This window comes from Vicugna pacos, chromosome 26 (assembly GCF_048564905.1).
Source record: "Vicugna pacos chromosome 26, VicPac4, whole genome shotgun sequence".
Classification (NCBI taxonomy): domain Eukaryota; kingdom Metazoa; phylum Chordata; class Mammalia; order Artiodactyla; family Camelidae; genus Vicugna; species Vicugna pacos.
In genome coordinates, this window is record NC_133012.1 from 13,664,622 (window position 1) to 13,678,570 (window position 13,949).

General features: G+C 35.6%; 1 protein-coding gene across 1 annotated transcript in view; it reads right to left on the reverse strand.

The window, feature by feature from the left end:
• The window catches only part of SGCZ (sarcoglycan zeta), a 454,199-nt gene that overhangs the window by 120,067 nt on the left and 320,183 nt on the right, over positions 1-13,949 (reverse strand). The gene's annotated exons all lie outside the window — the stretch shown is intronic.

A 13,949-nucleotide genomic window follows, 5' to 3' on the forward strand; every position in this document is an offset into this window, starting at 1 on the left:
GGGAGGAACAAAATGACCATTCTGGTCACACTTAGGAAACAGCATGCCATCCAATCTGGCTAATGGAATATTGTGAGAGGAAACAACTGGGAGTCTGTTTTGAAGCCAGAGTAAGGAAAGCCAGGAATGCAAAGCTAAGGAGTCTGTATGTACCACAGCCTCCAAGAGAAGGAACATAAAAAGTTCTGGAATAGCTTAATGGCTTGAAATGATCAGAGTTTTGCTTTAATATTAATCTGGTAGAAGTACTATGTGGAGCTAACTGACAGAGTAACAGTAACAGGTGTGAGGAATGTGGTAGAAGAGCCACCTCCACAAAACCTGGTGACTCATTTTACCTGGAGATACTGAAAGGAGGGCCATTTACAATTAACCCAAGGTTTCACCACTATGCCTATATAAGGACATGTAGTGATTTTTAAAGTTGGTATAGTGGAACTTGTAGGTTCAATGGCAAAAACAAGTTCAGCTTTGGGCTTTTTAAATCTGAAGTGTCGCTGGGAAAAATCAGAATTTTATCCGTCAACCAATACACCTGTAGAAAGTGGGCTGGGGGTGACAGTCACTAAGACTTGTTTGAATCTATCATGGTGGATGAACAAGTCCTGGGTGGGAAAATATAAAACCAAAGGGAAATTCTTAAGATAATGACTAGATATGTGGGTTGGAAAGACATATTTTCTACGTTCTGGGAGGCCGTGATCAGTAGAAGAGGAAAGCCAAGAGATTCTGACGGCCCCAGCCTCAACCCTCAGCTCCAACCTCAAAAGAAAGCTAATGAAGGAGTATAGTAATAAATAGCATTTTGAGTAAGAATTGAAGGACTTTAATTCAGACAAAGAAAAGGACTAAGAAGAGAGAAGAGGTGGTGAGATCTCAGTCTTCTCATGGAAGGAGAAAGTAATTGATTCTAGTTGAATTAAACTTGGGATGAGATAAAGGAATTCACTCCTAGAGGTTTGAAATTAAAGCTGACATTGGAAATGCCTAATAGGCATCCACTAAATTTTTTTTAATATGAAAATTTCAAGCATTACTGAAGACAAATTGTGATGAGGTAATAGGCCTACTACTGTTTCCCTGAGACGGAGATGGTTTATACCAGCTTTATAATATCCTCTCTCACTTTTGAAACTGAAAAGTGTCTCTGATTGAGACATTCGTTTCATGGTCACTCATCCACTGGCTCTAATTAGTTTTCCGACATTATACCTATCTAGGAACAGAAATGGGCAGAATTGAGAGTGAGAGGGATTCAAAACTGAGGGTTTGCTTGGCAGGAATGGCAGTGAGTCAAAAGGATGTGGCTTTCTACAATAACAGAAAATGATCCACCTCAGATGGCTGACCATGATTTTTCTCTCATTGGATAGAGACATGTAAAGCCAGAACAGCATAGCTGAGTGACAAAAATTGCACAGGGAAAAGAGGGGCAACTGACAGTAAATTAATGATCCAGTTCAATAGGAGTTAAATATAAGAAATATTAAAACGAGTTTATTATCAGAAAACGGAACCTCAGATTTTGAGATCTTTACAGTGAGAAAATTTCCAGACATGATGAAGCCTAAAGAACACCTGGGCAGGGGTGGCAGAAGTCAAGTGGAGACAGAACTCTCTCTGTTTCAGAGAGCCAAGAATATTAGGACATATGAAGTGACATGTGGCTTTAAAATGCTATTTTATTTCAGAGGAATTCTCTTGACTAAATCTCCCACAGTGACCTATATGTATATTCTCAAATGCCTGCCTGAAGGAAGTGTTCCAAAGTGTCCCCCATGGAGTTGCTTTGCAGTAGATGTTACATTATCTCAGGATAATAGAAACAAATTCTATCATGAATGTCATTCCTAGTTCAATATTAATCTTTAAAAAAAGTTTTCATGAGATGGCTAGAAATAAAAGAATTGGACATCTGAAGTTAAGTGTGATATTACCTATGCTATATGCATATTTAATTTTGAATGTTACGCTCACTGTTTTCTTCTCATATTTTTTACATAATGTATGATTTGGAGGCATATAAATAATTATATCCTGTTTAAAGTAGATGAAATGGAATTCCCCTGTGTGAATGCAGAACAGTGATTATAGCATTGTGTTGTGAATCTAAACTTGCTCCACCATGTCCGTTAGTCCCTCTCCTGTTTTGTGTCAAAAATTGAATTTTCAGTTTCTCTATATTATCTACATGTTGTTATAAAATACGTGAAGCCGTATAATATATATTCAGTATATAATCAGTCTGATCCTCACTGTCATGTACCAAGTCCACTAATAAATTATGAGATGATTAAATAATCTGGTTTTCTTTCTGCAGGAGCATTAGAAAGTCAATTTATTCCTACTGTCACTACAACTTCTTGATTCACTATATTCCTAGTCCCTTCAACATCTAAAAGGGGGAAAATAATTTCTGGATTTGCTGTTAAGGATGACATTGCCAAAACACCAGAAAATAGCAGAATCTAATGCACCATGGTCCAGGCCCCAACCTTGGCTCTACCACCTCCATCATATGTAAGCATAACTAGTCTTTTTGCACCTTAATTTTATCATCTGTAAAAAGAATGATAACAGAATTTATGCTAAGTTTATTGCCAGGATGATGTGAGGATGTAAAGAGCTTAAACTCCTGTCTAACTTATGTAGTACTCAATAGTTCTAACCATTATTAGTATTTTATTAAAAATAATTTAAATTTTATGTCATATTATTATAAAGATTCATATTATTTGTTTTCAGGGATAATCTTTCAATCTTATCATCTTTATCATCATTACAGTTATAGTGCTTTTATCATTTAATAATTCCATAATTAATTCACCTATTTTTGACGGACAATACAGTGTCATTTTAGAATGGAATATGTAGTAGGGCAGCTTGGATTTGAAATGTGGCTACTATTTGCTAACTGTTGACTTTGGCATGTTCTTTAATCTGTCTAAATCTAAATTCATTTTCTACAAGCATCAGAAAAAAAAAATAGTTTTCCTCACAGGGAGGTCACAGTAATTTAACAAGATAATATGTAAATGGGTTATTACTGGATCTGGCATATTTTTGATGATTATTTCCTTTCATTGTAGTTTATTTAAAATTAATCATTTAATATCAAATAGAGTTAATCTCGAATCAGCACATGTTTTTTAATCAACCTCTCATTTTCATTTCTTCTTTTCCATTCCCAAGGGCAGTCATCTCCAACTTGGCAATTGCTTCCAAATTTACACAGTTTGGAGGGTAGATTTACTTTGATTACACCGTTATTTTACCGAATCATTCCTTATTCTTGCTCAGAATCCTACAACATCCTTGTAAAAATCATGCTATCACCAAAATTCAAAGGATTTGCCTTTAGGATCTACAAAAAAAATTTACAATTTTTATGCACTTGATTTTTTGAAAAAGGTAAGGGATGCTTTATTGAGAAATATTCTTTTGGGAATTTGCTATTAGAGACTGACTTTAAAATAAACCACAGATATGCAGGTAAACAGAGAGAATATTGATAGCCATGCTATTTTGAATTTAAAATCCACATTCATAACTTTGCAATGATCTGACCCTAGTTCACTCTGTTCTCACTCACACAAGGTTGTTTAAGACCCTTAGCTGTCTGGTATTAGAAGGTTTCCTGAGTGGCTACCCTCAGAATTTGAATTACTCCTAATGGACAAATGTAATTGTCAGTAAAATGAGAATGTTGACATAGAATTGAGAAAAGTTTTTAAAATTGATGTGATCATTAAATAATATAGAAAGTATGGTATGTGATTAATTATTAAAAAAAAAACTTTTCAAAGAAAGTTGAATGAATTCAGTAGCCGGGAGATAATTAAGTACAGATTTTAGACAATTTTTTTCTGGTTAATTCAAAATGAAAAATATATTTCTTCCAAATTACTAGTATTAGACATTTCAAAAGAAATTGATATGGAAAGAAGGTAAATACTTATTTTTTATGGCTTTGATTATCTAATGATTTTCCTTCTATAATTCAATTTGCATGAGGAAATAACCTGACAGAGGCAATTTAGAGACAAATTGGAGCCTGGCATGGTGGTTATTTGTGAGAACTTAGGAATTAAATATTTTTAATAAAGTAGAAAAACACACAGGGAAATGGAAGTATTAGATGGTTAAAATACAATTACAAATCACTTTTAAATGTCTTTTTGTTATTTACTCTTTCCTGCATGCTAAAGGAATGAAAACATCCATTTAATTTCCATCTGCTAATGAAAGAAGAGGAAATTCTCTTTAAAATATCAAAGCCTTTTCTTTTTCTTACCTGTTTTATACTGATGTTATATATAATTTATAATGAGTTGTTTTTTCCCAAGCATAAGAGAAAGAACAAATAAAACATAAGTTGGCAGCCTGCTTTATCTGTGTGTTTTTACTATGCTGTTTGCTGTAAGCCAGTATTTTATTTTTATTTTAATTGGCCTTCCATATTCTTGCCTATTATTAGAAAATTAATTCTAAAGTAATAAGAACTGATAGAGTTAAGAATTTGACCTCCAATTCAGCTTGTATAGAAACAACTTTCATTGTTGTTAATACCATAACTTTTGTCATCTGGAGCATGATTTATTCCCTTTGTTCTTAACTAAGTTATTCTAAGTATCATAACTTATGATTCATTAATGATCAGAGTTGTGAAGAGGTTTTAAATATATGATACATTAAATAAGACAATAAACATTATACATTGTATCTCTTTGGTGTTCTTTTGGCTATGTGAATGATTTTTAAAAAGCAAAATAAAATAAAATTTAATTTATTCTCCAAGTTTTTCTCTTATACTATGATTCCTTGACAAACATTTCCTTCTTTTTCTAACAATCCACAGATCACTAGTCTCACAGAACATATGTATTGTTCAACAACAAAATCATTAGAGTTGAATATATGCTGAAACAAAATAAAACCCAAAGCAAAAATATATTAATCTGACATGGTAGATATGATCTCAATTATCTAGTTACTGGAGGGAAAAAAAAAAAGGATGTGATAAACCTAAAGAGACTATATATAAGGTACCAGCAATATATATTTTACACATATATATAAAAAATTACTTAAAATAATGGAGAAATAGATCATAGCTATTCAATCCAATAAGAAAGTTTTGAATGCATAAACATTTTTTCTTTAATATTCTTGAAAAACAGTTTTTTACAGGGCATCTTTTGGAATCACTATCAGGAAAAAAAAATCATTGGTGGGGCTCAGACTAATAATCTAATTTTAATTGTATGACACAACCTTAAATATGCATAGAAGCACCAGCATTGTGCCACTTTAACATGAAATTAAGGTTACACCTTGAGAATGTGCAAGAGGTAGAGATTTGCTAATGAAGAGGGCCGTGGGAAAACCAAGCAAGCTATTAAAACAAATCATATTTCTTGGTGGTAAATGGAGATAGCTGCAAAAAACCTCAGGCTTCTGACTTAAGAAAAAATAATAAGTAAATAATTAATAATAGTGCTATCTATCCTAAAGATTGTCATCTGTAAATGGGTGACTGAAAAAAAATCCATATTTTAATCTGCAGAACAAGAACATAAAGCCTAAAGCTTCACTATTAGTGTATCTGTCTTCCCCAAACAAGCTTAATAGAATATCAGAATTGTAATGAGCCCAGCGAAAAATAAGAGTTCAGTTTTTAAATAAATTTAGGAAACCACTGCATGATATATTCCCACACAGGGATTCATAATGCATATTAGCCTACTAAACACTCTGCGAAGTCTAAAGAAGAGAAATACTTAAGTTTGTCTAATAAAAAGTTCCCCAAACATTTGTCCAAAGGGTCCCCCCAGCACTCACCCACATTTTGGAATAGGTAGAATGACGTCTCTCTGAACACACGGTGGAAATACTGGTTTAATCACTTGTATTTTATAAACTCTGAAGGAAGACCTATTTTAAAAGGAGGTGCATTGTTCAGCATGAAGACTCAAAAAGAGGTAAAAAAAAAAAAAGAGGTGATTAAAGACTTAAAAGCTACTGTGTCTCCACAAATATTTATTGAGAGTCTTTGTAGAGTACCACTAAGTTCTATTTATAATTTGGCTTCCCAGGTATCTTTAAATACTGGATAGACTATGCTAAACATTGCTAGGAATTTGGTCTGCTTCAGGGATGTAACATCTTGTCGTCAGTAAGAAGCGAGAAGGAGAGGTAACGCTGAGCCCAGCTCTGGTTTTTGCATGTGTATGTCAGTTACTGTAAGAATAATTTAATTGCTAAAAGGAGAATCACTTCTTGCCTTGAACAAAATTACATTTCTGGATTTGTAAATTAAGAATAAGACCTTAGGGTATTAGTAACTCTACATAGGTAGTCCTTATGGTAAGGTCTTGTCAAGAATTCCTTCCAAACCCCCATGAAAACATCTTTTATTTCTACCCTAATTATGGATTTAATCCTAATAGCTTAGTTCATAGAGCAATTTAGAAGATCCCGAACTAACGGCACATTATCACAACAACACTGTGAAACAGACACATTACTGCCCTCATTTTATTTAAAACACACGCGCGCGCACACACAAAGTTAATTGAATTGTTTGCAGCTAGTAAATTAGCACAAAGTCTAGTGCTCTCACTCTTAGTCAATCTAGCAAGTGTAGGGATAGAAAATGTAAGCTAAATTTATTTTATTATGTAACTCCATTAGGAATGTTCTAATATTTTCTAATTATTATGTCTGAATTAATTTGTATCTCTTCTTCTTTCTTAAATTGTCCACCCTTTAAATTAAAAAAATCCTTCTCTAACTAACTTCATTTATGAGCATATATTTCTCTTTTAGCTCAGATCTGCATCATGGTAGTCTGAAAAAAATATTTCTGGTAGGACAAAACTCTAGTTCCAAATGATTACAAAGTTCATCTTGAAAAATGAGGCCCCAAGAACAAATATTGCTATTCTACAGTCATAGACCATTTTAAAGGGGTCTCAACATATTTTCTGTAAATAAAAAACTACCATTTCTTATTCTTCTTATGAGCTGCTTTGTAATTCCTCCATCCTACAAAACTAAGTTGTGTGTATAGGGGTGTGTGTGTGTTTAGAGAGATGAGTTGATAGAAGGGATAAGGTTAAAATTAACTTGCTGAACTTGAAGTTGTAGATATTCTACAAGCCTGGGACTGAGGGGATATTAGGGCCATGTCATTAAAATAGGACAGAAACCCCATGAAGACACAGATGAGCAAACTGATTCTCTGTGGGAGTAGGCAGAAGGACAATGGATGAGAGTTTTCTGACTCCGGGTTGTTTTGTGGTTCACAAATTGTCTAATCCCCACGACAGTTTGGCATGTGCAAATAACGAGTTTATAAAGTGGTACCATTTGCTGTCCCATAAGCTAAAGGAGTCTCTTCTGAAGATTCTCCTCACCATCAAGGGGAAACTTTCATGTTGAAATTCAATGGAGCATCTCCCAGCCAAATCTTACAAGACCCCATGAACTCCTCTGAAAGATGTTATAGATTTCATCTACCCTTGAATTTTGAGGATTTTTCCCCCAAAACATGTAGTCTAGCATCACTTCTTTAATATAAAAATATAAGTTCCAATACAGATTCTAATAATAACTATCCATTTTGAAAATACTTAACGTGTTTTTTTCTACATTTTATCTATGCTACTTTATTATAGTGCTAAATGACATTCTTTCCAAGTTTTTTGTTTTGTTTTGTCTTGCTTTCACAAACACACATCAGCTTGTAAAGGAACCATTCCTGAGGGAGGCACCTCCTTCCCCCTCAGCCACCCCTTCTCAATAACGTTGAGAAACTGCCCTTCTGTTACTTAGTTCTGCCGTGCTTGCCACAGGTGATTCAAGCAAGAGCTGATAACTAATCCCAAGCCGATCAATCAGATACATTTACTAGTATATACTGAATTCAAACAAGCAATTAAATGATCTATCTTTGAATGTAAAACTGAGAGTCAACTTTGACTATACTTTAAGTTAGGTAGAGAAAGCCAGAATAAGTCTAGGTTAAGAGAAGGAAGAAAGGATAAAAGAGGCTAATTTCATTAACTCTCCCTGTTTCTAATTGTTCCTGAGGCCCAGATGTGTAACTATCCTTCCTAGTTTTTGTTTTTTCCAACACTTCTTTCAACTTCATGATTCCACAAATTCTCTTTCCCTCTCTCTCCATGAACTCCTGATTAGTTTAGTAAAAGAACAATTTATTCCAACAGATTGCCTGGTTTATATATTCACACTCCTTCACATTCCTTTTTGGTGAAAACACCTACTTCTGTGGCTAAAATTCTTTAAGTTAAATCAGGCTCCTGCCACTGGAACTTTGCATGTACTGTTCCCTCTCTCAGTGCTTCCTGCTCCTTCATTTGCCTATTTCTGTGTCACCTTTTGTATAGCAATTTGGATCTGTCTTACAGAAGGCATCTTCCCAAACAGGATCAGCATTCTCTTCTTTGAGTCACAGAACCACACACATTTCCTTGAAGAGCCTTATCAGAGTTTGTGCCAGCTAGGACTCCTTTTGTTTATAACATTCAATTCTTCTCACCACCAGGTCATAAGCTCATTGCAGTATTACATTTTTTGCTCATCATTGATTAGAAAGTTTATTTCTACAGACATATTTTCACAACCCAAAATTTGTCTTCTGAGTTCTAGACAAAGGTATTCCACTACTTATTGGCTCCTCTTTCCTGGAATATCACAAGCATCTCAGTCTAGCACGTCCCAAACAAAAGAGATAGTTTTTATCTTCAATTTCTTAATGATGTGTTACTTATCTCAAAGAATTGTTAATCATCCATTTCAATATAAAGCTCTATGTCATCCTGGATGCCTCAGAATATTGAGAAATCTTTTAATCAAAACTCAACTAACTCCATGATACTTTTTAAACTAAAATTAAGTCCTACTTCTCGTAAGGACTCAGTCACCAGGTCCTATCCATTTACCTTCATCCAGGCATTGCTTCTGGTACACAGTGGGATGTACTGTGCAGATAGCCCGAAGTGAAGTTCTTTCCCCAACTGCTGGAAGGACTGTGAGTAGGTAGTCTTTATCTGCTAGACCCTTGAGGTGCTGCCCTAGTCCTCTGAAATCTCTGAGCCTCTTGAAGGCCATCCTTCCCAGTTTAAGACTAGAGCTCTCCATTTGATTGATTGGAGACATGCAGAGGCCTTTCTCAGAAAAGTCTACGTATGCCCTTCTCAGGATCGTCCCTCACTACTCTGTTGGCCACTATCTGTATAACTAGGGTTTAGCGGCAACATAAACCAGATGGGATAAGGAAAAAGAAACCGATAAGGAGAGAGAGAGACTACATCTCAAAGGGATGGCAAGAACCAGCCAGCACACACTAGCAGTAGGAGTACGACTGGTTTCTGAGGATGCTTGATCAGGTATTTAGAAAATAAAGATGGATTTGGGACACAGAATTTTACATCTGGAAAGCCCCCCTGAAGACTGTGCATACTCACTTCTAGGATGGCTCCCAGAAGCATGGAAAAAGCAATGGTCCATGTTCAGTTAATCCATGACCTAGATTTTCATGGCAGATAGTGAAAGAATGGACTAAACATGTCAGGAAGGTGGATATGCTGAGTAGATAAACTACATAATGTCATGAAACCCATCAAGTCATTACGCTCTACAGGAAGTCTCAAGGGACATACCGTTTACCAAGGCTATAGGAAATCACTGGTGAAAGGGAAACAAGAATCACTAAGAAATCCAGTGGTGGCTCTCCTCTGTGAATCAGAGCCGATGGTAGAACACACTGTAACAGATCTGGACTCACTCGCAGCAATGGAGATGACAGGGCCCTGAACAATAAAGGCCAAAGTCTATCTGAAGCCCAGTGAATACAATTATGGTAATGAGGAGCCAGGTCAGAGGGGCAACCAGGTTCACAACCCCAGAATATTATGGAGATGGTTAGTAAATCTTGGTGGCCACAGAGGCAAAAATAATGAACAATTAGGGTGCTAGTCAACTTGTAGCATTAAAATAAATCAAGGATGGATGACTAGCAGGCTAAAGACAATTGCCCCAGTGAACAAGACATAATTCCTTGCCAAATTTTGGTCACGAGCCAGTTTTTTGACCCAGAATCCGTTGACCTCTCTTGTCAAACTTTGTCCCTTAGTGTGAGATTTCTCAAGAAATAGAGATTTTGGTTATGCCACCAGGTAAGCCACTAAGTACAGCAAGTCAGGTCTCACTTCAGTGAAGGACTTGCCCCACCTACTGGGACCACCAATGGCAGAAAACCTTTCAGTTTTGTCAGGAAGTATTGTAGCTGCATGGGGCGATCTTGTCCAAAATCACACCCTCTCACCCCCAACCTGGGATGGCTTACATGACCGACTGATCCATGTGAGGATATAAAGACCTGGCCATCCTAGGCCCACTCTGGACAACTGCCAGGATTATTCTAGCACCAGAGCTCCCCATGGGGTCAGTCAAGCCTGCCATTCCTCTACATCACATTTTCATTCTCTCTTCTCTTTGCTCAAGCCTGCTCTCTTGATGTAACATTATTATCTAGACTACTGAGAAATCTTTTAATCAAAATGCAACTAATTCCATGATACTTTTTAAACTAAAATTAAATTAAAAATTAAATTAAAACTTAGGGCAAGGATAAGACTGATGCTAAAAATGAAAGTGAACTATAATCTATATTAGGAAATCAGGACATTAATATTTCTGCCAGGAGAGAAGAAAAGTAGGATAAGATGATATTCATATTGACAACTCAAACATGATTTCTTTTTCTTCCTGAGAGTGCTTTATTAAGATATCATCACCAGGAAAGCTCTTTCATTTTTAATGCCCACATTGTAAGCTTTCCTCCATGGTAATTCATTTATCACAGACTCTGTTAAAGTATTTCTTTGCAAACAATGATAATTTTTTTTAGTAACTCAAGATTCGGACAAATAATGCAGATCTAGATTGGCTTCTACCTACCTGCATGCCAGAGAAGGGACAGCTCTTCTCCACATGAACTTAAATCAAAATTTTGAAAATAGATGCTTAGAATTGTGGTTTTTAAACTGTTTAAACATGTGTACATTTGGAAACATTTAAGAGATAAAATATGATGTTTGGTGGGACATTGGTTTAGAAATTATTGTAGGTAAATCTGAAGTTATTGTACATTCAACATTGATCCTGTTTTCATCTCTCAGTACACAATTCAGGATCATGGTCGATGTTTTCATTTTTCTTCCACCCAATGAATCAATTTCCATGTCCTATAAATATGTGGAGGATAGGCTTGTGTAGTGTGTGTGTGTGTGTCTGTGTGTCTGTGAGAGACAGAGAGAGAAAGAGGTAGCTTTGGTAGTGTTTGTTGGTAGTTGCATAAAATCTAAGCATCCCCTGGGAAAAATAGATGAGCAAAATATATGGCTTGCACATCATGGATTATCATGCAGCTACGTGCAGCAAATAATTAAACGTACCCCTAGTGACAGTAATTAGAAAATGTTAAAAGTAAGAAAGAGAATAATATTTACATAAATTTAAAATGTTTACATAATAGATGAGATCTATTTGTCAGAACACACAGGATCACAAAAAATAATACAATGACTGACTACAAAGTGAGGGTGAGTGTTGATAATGAGAGTAAAAATAGAGATATAAATGAAAGGAACAAAAGAATAAATAAATAAACAATAAATAGTAAACAGTAAGTGAGAGATTTTGTATGGATCAATGATGCGATAATGACAATGTTCCATAAATTGATGGATATAATTATCTCAATCTTCTGTACCTGAATTTAAAAATAAAGTCAAACTTGCTACAGAATGGTCAATTCTCTCTCTCCCTATCTGTCGATCCTCACTGCTATTGTTTCAATTCAGTTTTTTGTTCACTTTCTGTTCATACTACATTAGTTTCCCAACTGTTCTCATTATCATTAATGTACCCAGGTAAAATCCTTTTTTGTGTTGTTGATGTCTTTATCTTCTTATAAAGCAAATTTATTTTAACAGTATCCAAGAATAAACTTAACCTGAAAATATCTTTCATATTCCAAACCATATTCTGATAAATGATAATCTAATAACAGCAACAGTTTATTGTTTCATAAACATTCCCATAATGCATCCTATTCCTTTTGTTTGTTTGTTTCCTTAATTACTATTCTTCTTTTACTCAAATATTTATTGCAATGACTTATAATTCATTGTTTACTAGGAACTCCCTCCCTGTGGTCTGACTTTACTGAGAAAAGGTATTAAGTCTTCTAAATTGGAAAAAACTCTTGTGTTTTCCCTTTACTCCTAAACTCACCATACTTCTGACACTAGATGTGTGGGATGTCCACACACCAAGCATTCTCTAAGATACCAGGTGGGTGTCCTACCATTTCACCTAATTACCTGGACACCATGTACCTGGACACAGATCCCACAAGTTAAGGGTTCAGACCCATGAGATTGCCCCTCCTCCCCATTTCAGGTCCACTTGCAAGTTCAGGTTGTTATCTGTGCTTCTGCCAACTGGCAATAAGTCAGAGGTTCCCTTGGCCCCCTCCTCAGGTTTGATTAATTTGCCAGAGCAGCTCACAGAACTCAGGGTAACATTTTCCTTACTAGCTTACTCGTATATTATAAAAGATATAACTCAGAAAGAGCCAGATGGAAGAGATGCACAGGGCCAGAGACTTGCGGAAGGGTACAGAGCTTCCACATCCTCTCCAAACACCAAACTCCCAGCACCTCCTCATGTTCACTAACCTGGAAGCTCTCTGACCTTTGTACTTTTGGACTTTTTATGGAGATTTCACCATGTAAGCACGATCAATTAACTCAATCTCTAGCTCCTCTTCTATTCTTTGCAGAGGGGCTGGGCTGAATGTTCCACACTTCTAATCCCAGGTTGGTCTTTCTGATGATCAGCCCCCATCCTGAATCTACCTAGGAGCCCAGGAAGATTCTAATAAATCCCCTCATTAGAACAAAAGGCACTCCCATCATTCAAGAAATTTACCAGGAAACCAGGGTTGAAGGGTCAAACAGTAGAACAAAAGATGCTCCTATTGTTCTTATCACTTAGGATATTACAAGGGTTTTTGTAGCTCCATGGCAGGAACCAGGAGCAGAGATCAACATACACAGTTGACTCTTGACCAGCATTAGGGTTGGGGCACAGACTTTTCTTGCAGTCAAAAATCCACATATAACTTTACAAGTGGAAGACTGACCTTGCACACCATAGTTTCACATCTGTGGATTCAACCAAGCTCAGATTGTGTAGTACTGGAATATAGATTGATTGGAAAAGAAGTTGCATATATAAGTGGATAAGTTCAAGTCCATGCTGTTCAAGGGTCAAATGTATATTTTCTATTTCATGTCTTCCTTCTCTATTTATCTCTAGAATTTATCACAATGACTAATATATACAAACAAAAGTACTAAGAAGCCCTTGATAAACATCAATTGAGGTTAAAATGAATTTTTTAGAATATCTAAGAGCAATTAGAGTGCATTTTGCAATTATGAATGTGAACATGAGTGTACAAATATCTCTTTGAGACACTGCTTTCAATTCTTTTGGGTGTATAGCCAGAAGTAGAATTACTGGATCCAATAACAGATTATTTCATTTTTAGAATTCTATAATTTAAGTAGAATTCTGTATTGAAAACAGCCATTCTGTTTTTCACAAGGGCTGTACCACTGTGTATGTGGAAAAAGCAAGTCACATACAGATACATTTTTAGAAATAGTGACTTTACATTAATTGCTGGATGAAACAGTCAGTTGTATTTTTATACATGAGAATAACTGGAAATGCTAATTAAAACATGAGATACTAATAAGAAACCACCAAAATGGCTAAAACTCCCCTCCCACAATTGGTAATGTCAAGTTTAGAAGAGGATATGAAGCAACTAGAATTTTTCTACATTC